At 38.5% G+C, this 15,579-nt stretch overlaps 1 protein-coding gene across 4 annotated transcripts in view; it reads right to left on the bottom strand.

Annotated features, from left to right (window-relative positions):
* The window catches only part of LOC128691092 (putative neural-cadherin 2), an 816,602-nt gene that overhangs the window by 662,855 nt on the left and 138,168 nt on the right, over positions 1 to 15,579 (bottom strand). Inside the window, exon 1 of one of the 4 annotated variants that reach the window (XM_070089106.1) lies at positions 13,441 to 13,679. The exons of the other annotated variants lie outside the window; for them this stretch is intronic. The gene's annotated coding sequence lies outside the window, so the exon portion shown is untranslated. Of the gene's footprint in view, positions 1 to 13,440; positions 13,680 to 15,579 lie in introns of those variants that run through there. 4 annotated transcript variants of the gene reach the window in all.

The following is a 15,579-nucleotide window of genomic DNA, read 5'->3' as shown; positions in this document are numbered from 1 at the left end:
AGTTCTTGCTAACTGATCAATTTTATTTATTCGAAACGTAATTAAGTTAATTATGAAAAGGTTAGTGTGCAAGCTAACCTTTACGTTTTAATACACAGGTATTTTAAAATGTAAATATGCAAAGAACGCAAACACACAGTTATAGACTGAGAAAAAAAATAATAGTCGAAATACTATCATTTTTTTCCACAATAGGAGGGTCTACGTAAGACGATAGTAAATGTGAAAATCATTGATAAATTACCGAAGACGAGACATACAATTCTGCTTTTGTAATTACAGATACTGAAAGCGGGATAACACTAACAAAGCTTTGATCCTCTTGCATAAAATAAATAATTTAACAAAATTGCTCCAACAGATGATACGCTACAGAATCAGCTTCGCCCAATTTCAGGAAGTATTTCAACAAACTTGAGGATGCTCAGCTCAAACCCATGAGGATCAGAATTATCTGACATTTCTTTACAAGAGCAGAATTTAGGAAAGTGATTCAGCTCATGGGATTATAATTCTCACTCGGAATTGACAATCTTTACTCAAACAAGTAATTTAAGTTTGAACACTCAAGTGTGACTGGAAAAAAAAATTTGATATTTTACACAGGCTTTTAAGTCCAGTAAACAAAAATACATCTTACTGAGACTCGACTATTTTAATATAATTTGTCACCTTTTCTTTTCAAATCGACGTAAAATTTTTGCAGTGCCTGAAATTCATCCATTGTTGCGTCCTCTGAGTGGACCCAAGGTTAATAATTAATATTGTGTGCACATATTTTGCTATTCAATTAATACTATATTACCGATGGCATTATTAATAGCTAAAATAATGTTTATTGTGCTTTATCGTATTATCTACCCTTATATTGTTAGCTATGTGGATAGGCAGGATGTTTATTCTAAGTAATAGGCGCTTCACCAAGTAGCAACCTGGCTAACTGTCGTTAGGTTGTTAGTATCTGGCGGTCCCTCGCACCGTCAGTGTCACCAGGTATTTAATGGCTTAGAGGAGTAGTCTCAAGTAAGTCTGGGCTTGCATAGCCAAGGGAGCATACCTCAGTTACTCTCTGACCTCTCATAAGAGACACGTCAAATTCTCTCTGGTGGTCGATTTCCTTTCGTAGTTGATGTCCTTTCTTAAGTTTGTCACTTTCCAGTTATCCATACTCTGGTGAATTAATCGCTCAGTTGACTGAATAAGCCGCCTTGTCGGTCTTTGTGTGGTAATTTGTGGTCTAAGCTATTCTAAGTCGTGCCGGATGGAAATAAGACTAAGTCTATCACTTACGAGTTTTGTATAATAATCTGAATTAATAGTTCAGCTACGTCTTAGTAACCATTGTAGGTGGATATAATTGTGGAAGTTAGTATAAAGTTCGACCTTATGAGGCTGTTTTATCAATATCAATATACTGGTACGTAACAAGAGAAGTGTAAGAGTTAAACTCCTTATTTTATGTCAGTCCTAACATTATATAAGCATATATTCAGCTTAACTTTATTAGTAAAGATTCTAAGTTTTAGTTACTTCTTTTGTAATCTCTTATCTATTGTTACGAAACCGTAAACAGGCCATCTGCTTAACAAGAATATACTACGTTAACTCTCTACCATATCATTGGAGAAGTTTAAGACTAGTATTGTAACATCCATTTAAACTCGTATCCAAGACATAACAGTACAAATTCTTGGTGGATATATTTTATATAGTGTTTGGTTTATTAGCATCTAGTGTAACTAAAATGTTCATGGTACACTTGTTGCTGTAATATTAAACAAGCAAAAATATCTAATTTATTTTAATTTTATCTTATGGATCTATATGTATATATATTTGAGAATTAATATGTACAGTATTCAGTTTTAGCTTTACACTAAAATGAACTTAACTTCAGCTAAGTGGAATTAATGTAACATATGTATTAATCTGATTCCTTCCTATCCTATTTTAGGACACATTTATCTTGGTTAATGATATTTAACATTAATTAAATATTTAAAAAAAAATCATTGAGAGAAAAGAAGCTAAGTCTCTCTACTAACACTGAATCACGTACAGCTTATTATTATTCCACATGAATTAGATACATTCATTTTCTAGTGCCAGAATGATTTTCCGCACTTTTTGGCAAAACTATCGTTGCTTTATAAAATCGCAGGCTGCTTTAAAAGCATGACAACTGTAGCCACATCCTAATTGTCAGGTGTGATGCGATTATTCATCAAAGGGCATCTATCAACCGGTAATTGTTTGAGTGAGGCAAGGTCATCCATTAACGGTTAACGAGTTAATTAATACGAGGTCTGGGGCTGTCTGGTCGTCATAGTTCTTAGAGTGAGGGGCCAGCCATTAGGAGTCGATTATCAAATGAAAACGAAACTGAGGTCCATCTAATAAACAGATGAGGAAGTCGTCCAGCAGGTTAACGATTTTAGACAAATGGCTAAAACTGTGATAACTAAAACCAGGTTTAACCTACAAGTAGGTTTAACCTATTAGCAGGTTTAACCAAGAAAATCATCTAGACAAGCGCATATTACTAAGGAGAACCCCGATTAAACAGGAATCAACCATTTAAACAGGCAATTATAGCCACTAAGCAGCCATCTAAACAGACTATTATAGCCAGGAAGCAGCCATTTCAACAGGCAATTATAACCAGTAAGCAGCCATGTAAACAGGCAATTATAGCCAGGAGTCTGCCATCTAAACTGGCAATTACAGCCAGAAAGCAACCATCTAAACACGCAATTAAAGCCAGGAAGCAGCCACCTGGGCATTTTATAACCAACCAACTGCTATCTACACCAAGTCATTTATCAGACAATCTTACCAATGTATCTTAAGATTTACGAGCAACAACAAGAAAAGCTGAGCCAGCGGGGTAATAGAGACAAAAACCTGAGCTGGTAAGCTTTTATTTCTCGCTTGAGAACCTTCAACACTACAGGGAAATTCTGACTTTCACTTTTCCCTCTAGAAAATAAGACTTGGAATAAAAAGCTACTTACGAGTGTTCGGAGGATTAGGACAAAGGCTGAAGTAAAAACACGAGAGATGATGATTTCATATTTTCTCAACGCCAGGGAATGTAAAAGGTGAGGAGGACAGTTATCACAATTTTTAGTGTCAGTAAAGTTTGAGTGTGTGTGTATGTATGTGTGTGTGTGTGTGTGTGTGTGTGTGTGTGTGTGTGTGTGTGTGTGTGTGTGTGTGTGTGCGTGTGTGTGTGTGTAGCACGCCATGTGCACTTGACCTTCGGCTGGGGCACAAATTATCATCGTCTCCCTCGTCCTGGAAGGGGTATACCCGGAGGGTGTTTCAGGGGGTCAACGCCCTCGCGGCCCTGTTCATGACCAGGTCTCTCGGTGGATCAGGACCTGATCAACCAGGCTGTTACTGCTGGTCTCGTCCTGGATCCTGATTTATTAATGCCCACACATGACAAACTGTGAATGAAACTGAATTAAAACAAAAGCTTTTTAAGAAGCGCTAAACCCGTGTGAGTCATCCAGGGAAGAGAGCCAGGAGCGTCAGTGATGGCTTGGTCCTCCGTGCACTAATCGGTCTCTGACCTGTCATAGCTGCTGGTGGAAAGAGAAATCGATATAATTTAAAATCTCAAGAGAAAAATACGAGAGTAACGAGAGGATGGAAAGACATCTCAGCAAAGCGAAGAGAAGAACTAGACTAAAAAAAAAAATCTGAAGGAGAAATATTACAATGACGGATGATACTGAAAGGAAGACTTGAGAGAGAATCAAAGGTAAAAAAAAAAAAACCGAGAAGAAAAGTTTAAAAAAATCTTTGGAGCGTCAGAAAACCTGTTGGTAAAAAGGAATTTTTTTTAGCAGTGACTTCTTTAAGATTTCCATTCATTTCTCAACATTCTGAAATTCCGCACTGAATATAACATTTAGGCTACTTTACGCTATATAATTTCAAATGTGAAAATAAATACGCATAATCAACTGCTAAAAAGGCAAAAAAAAATATTTATGGAAGAAACGTTTCGCCAAAACTTTTCCTCAATAAAGATTCCCAAATGTTGCACAAACCTTCTTAAGCCTGTTTTTCTAATCCATTAACATCATAACACCATTTTAAACATCAGTAATCATTCCTTTAAGTGCGTGTTTTGGGGGGTTGCTAATGTTTTACAGAACTACGATACATCTGGTATCGTAAGTCACACTGAATGATGTTTCATTACTATTTGTTAACTGTAGTATATGCTAATTTACGTTATTAAAACGTGACCTAAATTTTTTTTTGTGGGGGGGGGGGGGGCATAGAGGCTTAGATCGAGTATAAATCAAAAGAAATGCAAGGTGTACAGAAATGCCCGTCTCATTTTGAGGACAGGTTAGCTTCTGAGGCCACAATCTCAACATCCGACAGCGTCTGCCTTAAAATAGCATTGAAACACGTAAAAGAGAAGCAGCAGCAGCGGCGACGAAAGCAGAAACAGAAGTAGCAGCATCACCACCGTCAGTTGCATCAGTAGCAGCATCACCACCGTCAGTTGCATCAGTAGCAGCACTAGCAACACGAGCATCGGTTGCAGAATCAGTAGCAACCGGTTTTTCAAACCATTCATCATAATACGGGACAAACTCAGCAGATGCGCAGGCACAGGTTATGAAATTCGCGACGAAGTCGGGAAAGAACTTGTAAACAAGGAAGCAAAAGTGACTAGTGCAGGAGCATTATCTGTGGTAAAGATGTTTCAGCGAGGTCCAGAAATTGTTTACGTCAACAGCAATGGCCGCGCCACCATCAGCAGCAGCTCCTGTTACAGCACAGCGCCAGCAATGGAGTCACCAGTGCCAGCAGCAGCGGCACTGACAGCAGCAGGATCAGTAGCAGTGCCTACAGCAACGGCATAGACAACAGCAATAACTGTAGGAGGGCCTGCGGCAGTAACAGTAGCAGCCCCCACAGCAGTGACATAGCAGAACCACATGCAGCATATCCCGAGCCAGCAGCAGCAGTAAAAGAGCAGCAGAAGCAAGGGAAGCAAATACAAACAACAGCAACAGAACAAACAGAAGAAACAGCAGCAGGAACATTATCATAATCAACTTAAACGCTAAACCCGAAAGTGCCATACAGCGCTGCAGGGAAGGGTTGTGCGACAATATGAATGTGCGAAGGATAGTGAAAGGCAGGAATGAGCGAAGGATAGGAGTGAGTGATGGACAGAGATATGCGAGGGATAGGAGTGAGGGGCAGGGACGTTCGAAGGTTGGGGTTACTGGAGGCCGAGGAGGGGGGAGGGGGTAATAGTAGTAAAATTTAAAGCAAAGCTGAAGTATCATCAGCAGAAGAGCAGTAGAAGCAGCAGCAGCAGCAACAGTAGCCGTCATGGTAGTCTGATCTTGAGCTTGCAAAGTTATGATGAGCACAGAATTTGGCGAGATCCCTGAAGTGAGAGAGAAGACAACGATTCAGACTTGCGACCTTCCTCCTCCCCCTCTGGAGTGCCCCCCCCCCCCCACACACACCACTCTTCCTTTCTTTTCTTTCCAATTTATCTTACTTTTCCAATTACAGACAAGCCATCTCTACGCCAGCGTATTTCACTCCTAGAACACCAAAGATCTTCTATTCTCCTCTTATACAAAACTTCACACCCCAGAATTCTTTAAAAATTGCCGACAGCCTTTCACACAACACAACTCACACAACACAACTCTCACAACACAACACAACTCTCACAACACAACTCTCACAACACAACCCTTCATCATATTTTAATTCCAGTATGTACAAGCTGTCCCTCAGGAGTGTATCTTAATCCAGTGTACACATGTTCTCCCTCAGCTGGAGTAGTTTTATACCAGAACACACAAGCACGTTTGTTAAATTTAACTAGTTTTCCCTCGTTTTCTATATAGTTGTATGATACCCAGGCACGAGGCTTTCAGAGTAAATCATGGTAAGCAGGTTGTTCCCCTTGATAGTTTATTTATACGAAGGAGAAAGGGGAGCATAAGTAATTTTGCAGGCATGTTTATTTATTGAGAAGCCTTACTCGGAGGTAACTATCCTAAGGTCAGAATTTGTTGTGCATGGAGCCAGTGAAATATCTAGTAGTGTATATACATACATATAAAAACAAAAAAAAGGCACAATACAGTGATTGGAACGATACACAAATAACCCGCACATAGAAGAGAGAAGCTTACGACGACCATTTACAAAGCCACACTGTGTGACTTTGTAAATGGTCCAAGTCGGATCAAAACATAGTCGTAAGCTCCTCTCTTCTATGTGAGAGTTGTGTGTGTGCATAAAAATTTATATATATATATAATATATATATATATATATATATATATATATATATATATATATATATATATATATATATATATATATATATTCCAGGGGGGCGAGGGTAATATAAATTAAGTGCGAGGCCTGGTCATGGACCGGGGGCGTTGACCCCCAGAACACCATACAGGTTTTTTTTTCTCTCTGCGTCACTCACACATCACTTCCACCAATCATTTGTAAAATCAGAGCCAAGAGAAGTATACAAGCTGAAAAACTGTAAAAGATAAAGAAAAATCAATTGAACATCGGCAGGAAAATTTGCAAACTGATAAATTTTTGATATATAACTTCAATTATATAAAAGAACACAGATATCGTGGGTCTAACAAAAACTATAATGAACAGGTACCTACTACGCAGATGACAATCATACATCATTTCACATGAAAGAGGGATAGTCTAAAAACAAAAGATGGTGGAATAACAATACAGTATCGCCGCAACATTGGCATACAATTGCGAAAGGATACGCGGGCGTTGCGCATGAGTCTTATTCAATAATAATTCAGTGATAGGTTAGCTAGACTAGTGAAGGCGACACATCAGATGCTCTCCTCCACCGTAGTAAACCATAATTTATCATAGGGGAGTGCTAAACCCGTAGTGAGTATACTGTGCCCGTGGGGAGGGGGGGGGGGAGGATGCAGAAGGCATTCAGGCCGAATTCAGGGAATTGAAGCAGATTCAATTCCCTGGATCAAGAGTGGTCTACTCCTTGAGGGGAGCAGACCCCAAGTGCCTTAAAAACTTCCGAGTAAATAATCACTCCAAACAGGAACTTTAGCACTCTTGATTCATAAACAGCTACGGTACTCCCGGTACTGAAACAGTTCACATCTAACCCTCAATTTGGAGGGGATACAAGTCGTTTTTCCTTTCCATCCTGGACATTTACATAATCACGACTTTACAATTGTCCGAGATGGGCCGAAACGTTGTCTAAAGTTTTCACTCCAAACTGGGGTTAGTATTGAAGAAACAATCGTAAAATATACCTCTTGCACCACAACATTTTGAAGAAAGAGCTATATTATACCCAAACGGATTTAGTAATTCTTTTATTATATATTACTATTGTTGTAGGTAGTAGGTTGGTAGACAGCAACCGCCCAGGGAGGTACTACCGTCCTGCCAAGTGAGTGTAAAACGGAATCCTGTAATTGTTTTACATGATAGTAGGATTGCTGGTGTCTTTTGTCTGTCTCATAAACATGCAAGATTTCAGATACATCTTCCTACCTCTACTTTCACTTAGGTCACACTACACATACATGTACAAACATTATATATATATATATATATATATATATATATATATATATATATATATATATATATATATATATATATATATATATATATATATATATATATATATATATATATATATATATATATACACACCTCTCTGGATTTTCTTCTATTTTCTTTCTAGTTCTTGTTATTTTTTATTTCCTCTTACCTCCATGAGAAAGTGGAACAGAATTCTTCCTCCGTAAGCCATGCGTGTTGTAAGAGGCGACTAAAATACCGGGAGCAAGGGGCTAGTAACCCCTTCTCCTGTATATATATTACTAAGTTTAAAAAGAGAAACTTTCGTTCTTCTTTTTGGGCCACCCTACCTTGGTGGGATACGGTCGGTTTGTTGAAAGAAAAATTACTATTGTTATTATAAAAAGTGCTAACCTCAAGTGGGTTATTCAGCGCAATAATGGAAGAAAGATTTTGCTGTAAGATGAGCAGCTGTGTCGTTCACTGTAGCTCAGAGTTGGTATTATTAGCTGAAGACGTTTTAAAACGTTATTTAATTATTTTCTCTTTTTTTTAAACTCACCCAAACATAACGTTTCAGAATTCAAAGTTGCAGATCTCACTAATAGGCATTGTAAAAAAAAAGAGGCTTTCCATTTCTTGCAACTAATACAAAAACCAGCTGAAATCTCTGCGTCACTCACTGCTGGTATAAGTACCTGCTGCGGAGTTTTAATGGGTTCTTTACGATTTGGAAACTGTCGAGCACGTTGGGGAGAACCCACCGGAAACTTTTCCGACGTGAGAGGAATAACAGCATCTCATAACGTCTTTCAAGATAGTACTGTACTCGTTGAGGGGGGAAAAAATGTATCACCACGTCTAAAAGTCAGCAAAATTGTCTTATTTTGTCGCACTATCAGGATTGCACATTTTTTTTCCTTCATGAACACGGAAGACTGATAAATCTCGTAAATACACTCAGCACAGTGTATTTTCCAGTGTATTTCTAGGATCCAGGTAGGTTAATACAGTAACTGCAATTCAGACGGCCGTCTGAAATGTGATAGTACGCTTCTGGTCAGAGTGATTGAATGAGTGACGGTGCAAGTGTTTCTTCACCCTACCTCGGCAGGAGATGGCCATTGTGTTAAACATTAATAATGAAAGATGCTACTACTACTGCTATCGTTCCCTAGGGGCCACCCACAGCAGTCTGTAAACACTTGGATGCTTATTTACTAATAGATGAGCAGGGGCCAACAAATGTAACTAAACATGCCTGAAGTCTCCAACCACCCAGGAAATGAACCTGGGTCTGTCGGATGTGATCCGAAGGGCACCGTGAGCCACTTACCTACTATGATTCGACCCCATAGTGCCTACATACAACAGATGACAACTCCCCACATTGCATCCTCTTCAAATATTTGCCACACACACACACACACACACACACACACACACACGCCACAACAAAACTATCCCCGGAGAAACAACACACGAACCCAGATATTTACCGGACCATGTTGATTCATCAATCAGTCAAATGAAGCAACCACTTAGCATGTTTGAGCAGTAAGCCGGTTCAGGTGAATCTTAATTACTGCTCCATGAACAATAAGGCGAACTGTTTGTCTTACGTGATGTTGGGGGAATTCCGAGACAAAGCTTTTCAAGAGTCAAAGAATTCTCTTCTTGATATGCAAATAATTATTAATAATAAAACTATTAAGTACTGTTTAATAATTATTTTATATTTCGTTATTAATAAATTTTATATTTCATTTTTCAATATTTAATATTTCATTATTATTTACAAAAAAATACTGAGCTCGTCTGAGTCCCTCACCATTTCATAGTAAAAAGAAGTGTTTATATCCCTAGATAGAGACAACGTTTAAGGAGACATTCTTAGACGCTGCAATCATCCACTTTAACGTAAAAGGAAAAGACGAGAGACGTCAATCATAAAAGGAAAATGAGCATACATAGGCGTTATCTTGGAAGCTAAGGCACATAATTCCTATAGTTTTATTTAGACGAAGTAGGTGGTTGTCTGTCGTCTCCCATTAAAAATTATTTCTTTCTCTCTTGCGCTTCCTGGATGAAAGATGGCTGCGGCGGTGTACATCACACTGCGCAATACACTCCTCTGTGAAGCAGCGTTGCGTGTTTCGGTACAGTCAATCATTCCGTTGAGGTTAGGTGGGCACTGTTTGTCGTGTTTTAAGAACGTTGTTGCAGTTTTCTGTGTAACATAACTGAATCTTTTAAAGAAAGAACATCGTATTTGCGAGATGTTTCAAGCTCGGTAAAACGGCCAGTGAAACCGACAAAATGCTTCAGCAAGCATTTGCGACGAAGCAACGAGTCGAACACAGTGTTTTGAATGGTTTTCTCGATTCAAAACAGGACCAACATCAGTTGAGGATGATGAACGCTATGGTTGTCCATCAGCGTCAAAACCAGACGGCAACATTGAAAAGGTGAGGAAAGTTATTCAAGAAGGGTCGTCAGAGTATCCAGGACATTCCAGGTGCTGTAGGAATTTCATATGGGTCGTATCAAACCATTTTAACTGAAAATTTGAACATGGGGCAAGCGACTGACTCCAGACTAGAAACACCATCGTTTTCTGACCAAAAACATCATGGAGGCCATCTCCCTTCCTCCCTTCTCCTCAGATCTGGCACCCCCGTCACTTCTTTTTTCTAAAAAATAACAAAAATGTCACTCGGGGGGGATGGCGTTTTAACGATGTAGAGGATATTCGAAGTAGAATCACAGGTGGGTCTGCAAGTCGTTAGGAAATTGTTTTAATCAAATAATAAAGCGCTAAACCGACAAGGGTCATGCAGCAACCGTTAGGAAATAAAATTGGTATAGGTGCTGGGATCATTGTATAGCCTTCCATCTTCAACTAGGTGAATATTCAAATGGCTTCAGCAGGAAATCCAAATATTTTTCCCCGGAAGCCTTTTTATCCACTCTGCTTTGGCTCCCACAATTTGCACTGAAGGTGGACCCTTTATATATATATAAGGGTCCACCTTCAGTGCAAATTGTGGGAGCCATAGCAAAGTGGATAAAAAGGCTTCGGGGGAAAAATATTTGGATTTCCTCCTGAAGCCATTTGCATATTCCACTTCGCGTACCATATATTTCTCACGTCAGTTTGGGAACTTTTTGATAGCACCTCGTACTTCATTACTGGGACAAAAGTAAACTGAGTGTATATACAAAGATATGCACAACTCGGTATAAATACCTTGCCAGAGTATGTCATATACATGACACATTAAGTTCATATGTTTCGAAGTGTTATAATGCCTTTAGCAAAAAAATAAAATTTCAAATAAGAATATATTTAATATTTTTACTGGTATCAGTAACCACGAGCAAGCACACTATAAACACAGTATTCCGGTAAAATTAATTGTTTCCTAACATCCAAGTCTTTTGAGCAAATAGGTTCGGTAAATTTCAGAAGCGGCGAGTTGATTGTCAAATTAGAGGTGCGCTCAGAGCGAAGCGGACTTGCGCTGAATTTACTTGTTTTTAAATAATGTGGGAGATCAGGCAGAAGCTGACGTGAGTTTAATTTCCTGTCTATTGAAATGATTGGGTGAAAAGGTACTGATAAATTAATTTGCTCGTCCGGGTCGTGCAAATCTGTGGCCAAGCATCTACACAAATTTTAAATATTTTTGTTCAACTGTAACACGCATGCATGTACTAATGCTCACGAGCGTAAATTCACGCTCTTACACCCGCCCCCCCCCCCACCCACACACACACACACACACACACACACACACACACACACACACACACACACACACAAAAAAAAAAAAAAAAAAAAAAAAAAAAAAAAAAAAAAAAAAAAGAAAGAAAACAAGACAGCGGAACAGCTAATCAAGGTACAATCAACACTGGGGTGCCTAAAGTATCAGTATTAGTAGCAGCTGTGATCTATACCTCATATTCCAACGAAATATTAGGAGAAAGACGGGAATACTTAATCCTATTGTCGACATCATAGTTGTAGTAGCAAAAGGAGCTCACATGGCCAAAACAAAGCTGCAAATCACCGAACAAGTCAACTTAAAAAAAAAAAAAAAAAAAAAAAAATTAGCCAGCCTATTAGTAAACTCTTGACAGATGAGGAGAGAGTAGTGATGTAGGTAAGTTTTTTGCCACTGTAGAATGAAAGACCACTGAAACACTGAGAACAATACTGGGATATAATGAACACGTTCAGTGTAAATACCGACAAGGTGTAGTCACTGATTTAATAAAACCATCGAGTGGCGAAACGCTATCTTTAATGAACGTAGCCACTACATCAAGAGTCGTTTTCTTCAAGTTATTCAGTGAAATTGTAAGGAAGTGCTAGAATTAACTTGTGATAGTATGTGATGCGAATGCATTCGTAAGTAGACACTGATGAAAAAGGAGAATAAGTAACGAATGATTTCGTATGCATGAAATTAATATCAGCTTTCACTTCGTCTGTTAACAGTATGATGATTAACAGATGTTAATTATCAGGCTATATATCAAATGGCACTGTATGTTTTCATTGGAACTAAGACTTAGAGGTCATACCACTTCTGGAGGATGGGAGGAAATTAGGTTCTATCTAAGAATAGGAAGGATAGATCTAATTTCTTGAATCAAGAGCACTTCATCGGCATCAAAGTCCGCCTCTTGAAGGCATCTTAATGTAAAAATAGGCAACAACATAGCAATCTGAACCTTAATATTTTGCATCTCTAACGCTGGCATTTAGAATAGTTAATAAAAACATTTGTGAAAAATACCGTATATATTTTCCGGAAATACGGTAATTTATAGGTAAATAGATGGCCTATATTGTATTTAATAATATTTGTTATAGAAAACGGAAAGCCTGCGTCTGGGCAGGGGACTCGCGATCATGGTTTTGAATTTTGTACAAACGTTGGTGTAATGGGAAGAATTTTTCGTGCTCTAGAGGTTAAAGTTGTGTTGACACCTCTCAAATAGGAGGCGAAACTGGTGGATGTGCATTCCTGCATAACTTGAGATATCTGGTGGCCTGGTGGTTAACGCTCTTGCTTCACACGGTGAGGGCCTGGGTTCGATTCCCAGCCAGAGTAGAAACATTGGACGTGTTTCTTTCCACCTGTTGTCTATGTTCCCCATCAGTAAAATGGGTACCTGGGTGTTAGTCGACTGGTGTGGGTTGCATCCTGGGACACTGACCTAACGAGGCCTGGTCACAGACCGGGCCGCGGGGGCGTTGACCCCCGGAACTCTCTCCAGGTAAACTCTAGGTAATATCAGACGACTTGACAAGACAGCTCCAAGAACCTCAGATAAGCTCTCTAGATTTGTGTGTAATTCTGGCCAGCATTATTTTCATAGATTTAGTTAGAGTGAGGTTTTCTGAGTATGATACACATTAATCTCCAGTCAAATTGGTGAGTGATATTAAGATATATTTTCCATCTGTTATGTAATTGTGTATATATATATATATATAACCATTTATTATTTTTAATATACAGTCCACAAATTTATATATTTACCAGTATTCCTGGTGTATGTACATTTCATTTAATTAATGGGTCCAGAGCAACTTGTGGTTATGACAGTGGTAGGTATCGAAGGGGGACATTTTTTGCGACCTAGGTGTCCCAAATTCCTACTTGTCTATGTAACATTCATAAATAATAATTATCTTTGTTATCATTTACTGTTATGTACATAATTAGTTACATTTAGATAAATGCAATTTTCCACAACGTTCTTTAATCATGAAAGATTACGAACACTGGTGTATAATGGCCTACATACCTTGTTGTAATGCGATAACTAATAGTGGAGCAAGCAGAAGACAGTAGAGGTTATATGACTTGTATTGTCTTCACCAAATAAGCAAGCTGGTATTCACAGTATGTACACTACACTATGAACAATAATGTAAGAGCAAGGATACAACACGGTGGTCAAAAGAGGCAAAAATTCAAGCACCAGACAAGGAGCACCGTGAGCGACCAATAGCCCAGACACTTCGACGAAAGCTCGTGTCACAGTGAATCACATTGCTTCACAGCATTGGAGGGCTTTCTTTCCTGTCATTGGCTGATGAACCAAGGTACTGATGTAACGACTGGGGGGGAGGGGCTATTAGATCGTTAAAACCTTAGCACCTGGTTCTCTGGTCGGGAGGAATGACTGTATGAGAGTATGCCATACACCGAATAAAATGTTACATACTCGTAGTATGCCACAGAACAATCGTCCTTTATTTTCCTTTATTATAAGCGTTAACCCCTTTGTATTAAGTCAAGTAACGTTCCAAAATTAAAAGAATCGGCAGTGAAGTAGAATTAACAATGTTTTCCAAGCGGTGGAAATAATTGCATTGGCAACATTAGGCGAAATTAGGTATCCGTCATAGAGTTGTTGCTTTTTGTTTTCCTCTTATTTCCGAGCGTTTCGTTTTTTAGCATCATCTTGAGAATAACTGTTTATTGACGTGAAGCAACGCTAATACTGTTCATCTAGATCTCCTAAAAGCCTGAAAATAAATGAATTAAAGTGACATACTGCCAACGATATTGAAGATATATGTAGCAGAACACGTCTTTACAAAGACAACGTTTCGCTTAGTTGAACGTTACTTAAGTCGAACTTTATCAAGCTTGCTCTACAATGGGCCTCTCTTCTTTAGCAGGGTAAATATATATATATATATATATATATATATATATATATATATATATATATATAGATATATATATATATATATATATATATATATATTATCAAAGAAGCTAACCCAGTATCACTGTACAACGTTACACTTCATCCCAAACGAACTTGCTGTACGACTGGTTTATAGTCTTCGTTGTGTTTGTTTCAACGCCAATGTTGTTCATATATATTAATTCGTCTGTATAATCCCCTGGACACAGATTTCAAAATCAGTTTTTCGTTTACAAGTTTTTTTTTTCTATCAGTCGTGAGGAAAACCAATATGTAAAACTGCGAGAAGCTGGCTACATATATCCCCGAAGAAAAGACACATGTTAGACAAGAGCATTTAGTGGGACAACACTTCCTCCTGGGTAGAGCTGTAAACAGAGCGAAACGTTGTCCCAGTAAAGGCTTCTTCTGTACCTGTGTCTTTTTTTCCCTACTGCTATAAGTACACCATCTGGGTCCAGCATATATCACCTAATATCATATATTGCGCTTGACAATCAGAACTAAAAAAAAAAAGTCTAACCATCTAAAACAGTTTTAGATAGTCCTGAATCTGGCGTGCAGATACTTCAGAGGTATGTCATATACCGAGTAAATTCTCATCTTGGTACGCCCCTCACAAGTAATTTTAAAAATGTGTTAGTTGCAGTTTCTCTGTGGTGTCGAAAAAGAGTTAAAATTGTCTCTCTCGTATTTTCTGCTCTGTTGTGAACTCAGCTTTGGCCTTGGGCTAAAAACAAAATCTAAAAATACACTTTTTTTGATCTTTGTTTTCCCTACACTGACATACAATGTACAGGCGTAACGACGTGTATAAATATATATATACACAATACCTGCAACAAGCTTTTATGACGGCTACGTTTCGGTCAGGGTAGAGCTTTATCAAGTTTGATATAGCCCTGTCATGGGCGAAACAATGTTTCAATAAAAGCTTTCTGTGCATAGTGTTTATAAACCACACATTCACATAATTACGTTGTGCTTACGTCTTCGCCCTGCTTCATGGTTACTAATGATCGTCATTAGTGATTCGTGGTCTCCCGATGCTGTACTTGTCTTCCTTACTGATGGTTAAAATTGGCATAGTTAAGCAACGAGGCTTGTTTTCTAGAGGTTATCTTGGGTAAATTTCTGCTTAAGGTGTATACGTATTTACTTTCTCTTTTATGTCCGAACACGATGCACTGTTTATGATGTGCCGTTTATATCAGTCACTCTGTG

Source organism: Cherax quadricarinatus, chromosome 27, assembly GCF_038502225.1.
Source record: "Cherax quadricarinatus isolate ZL_2023a chromosome 27, ASM3850222v1, whole genome shotgun sequence".
NCBI lineage: Eukaryota > Metazoa > Arthropoda > Malacostraca > Decapoda > Parastacidae > Cherax > Cherax quadricarinatus.
The sequence above is the reverse complement of the archived record's forward strand: the minus strand, read 5'-3'. Positions and strand labels throughout refer to the sequence as shown.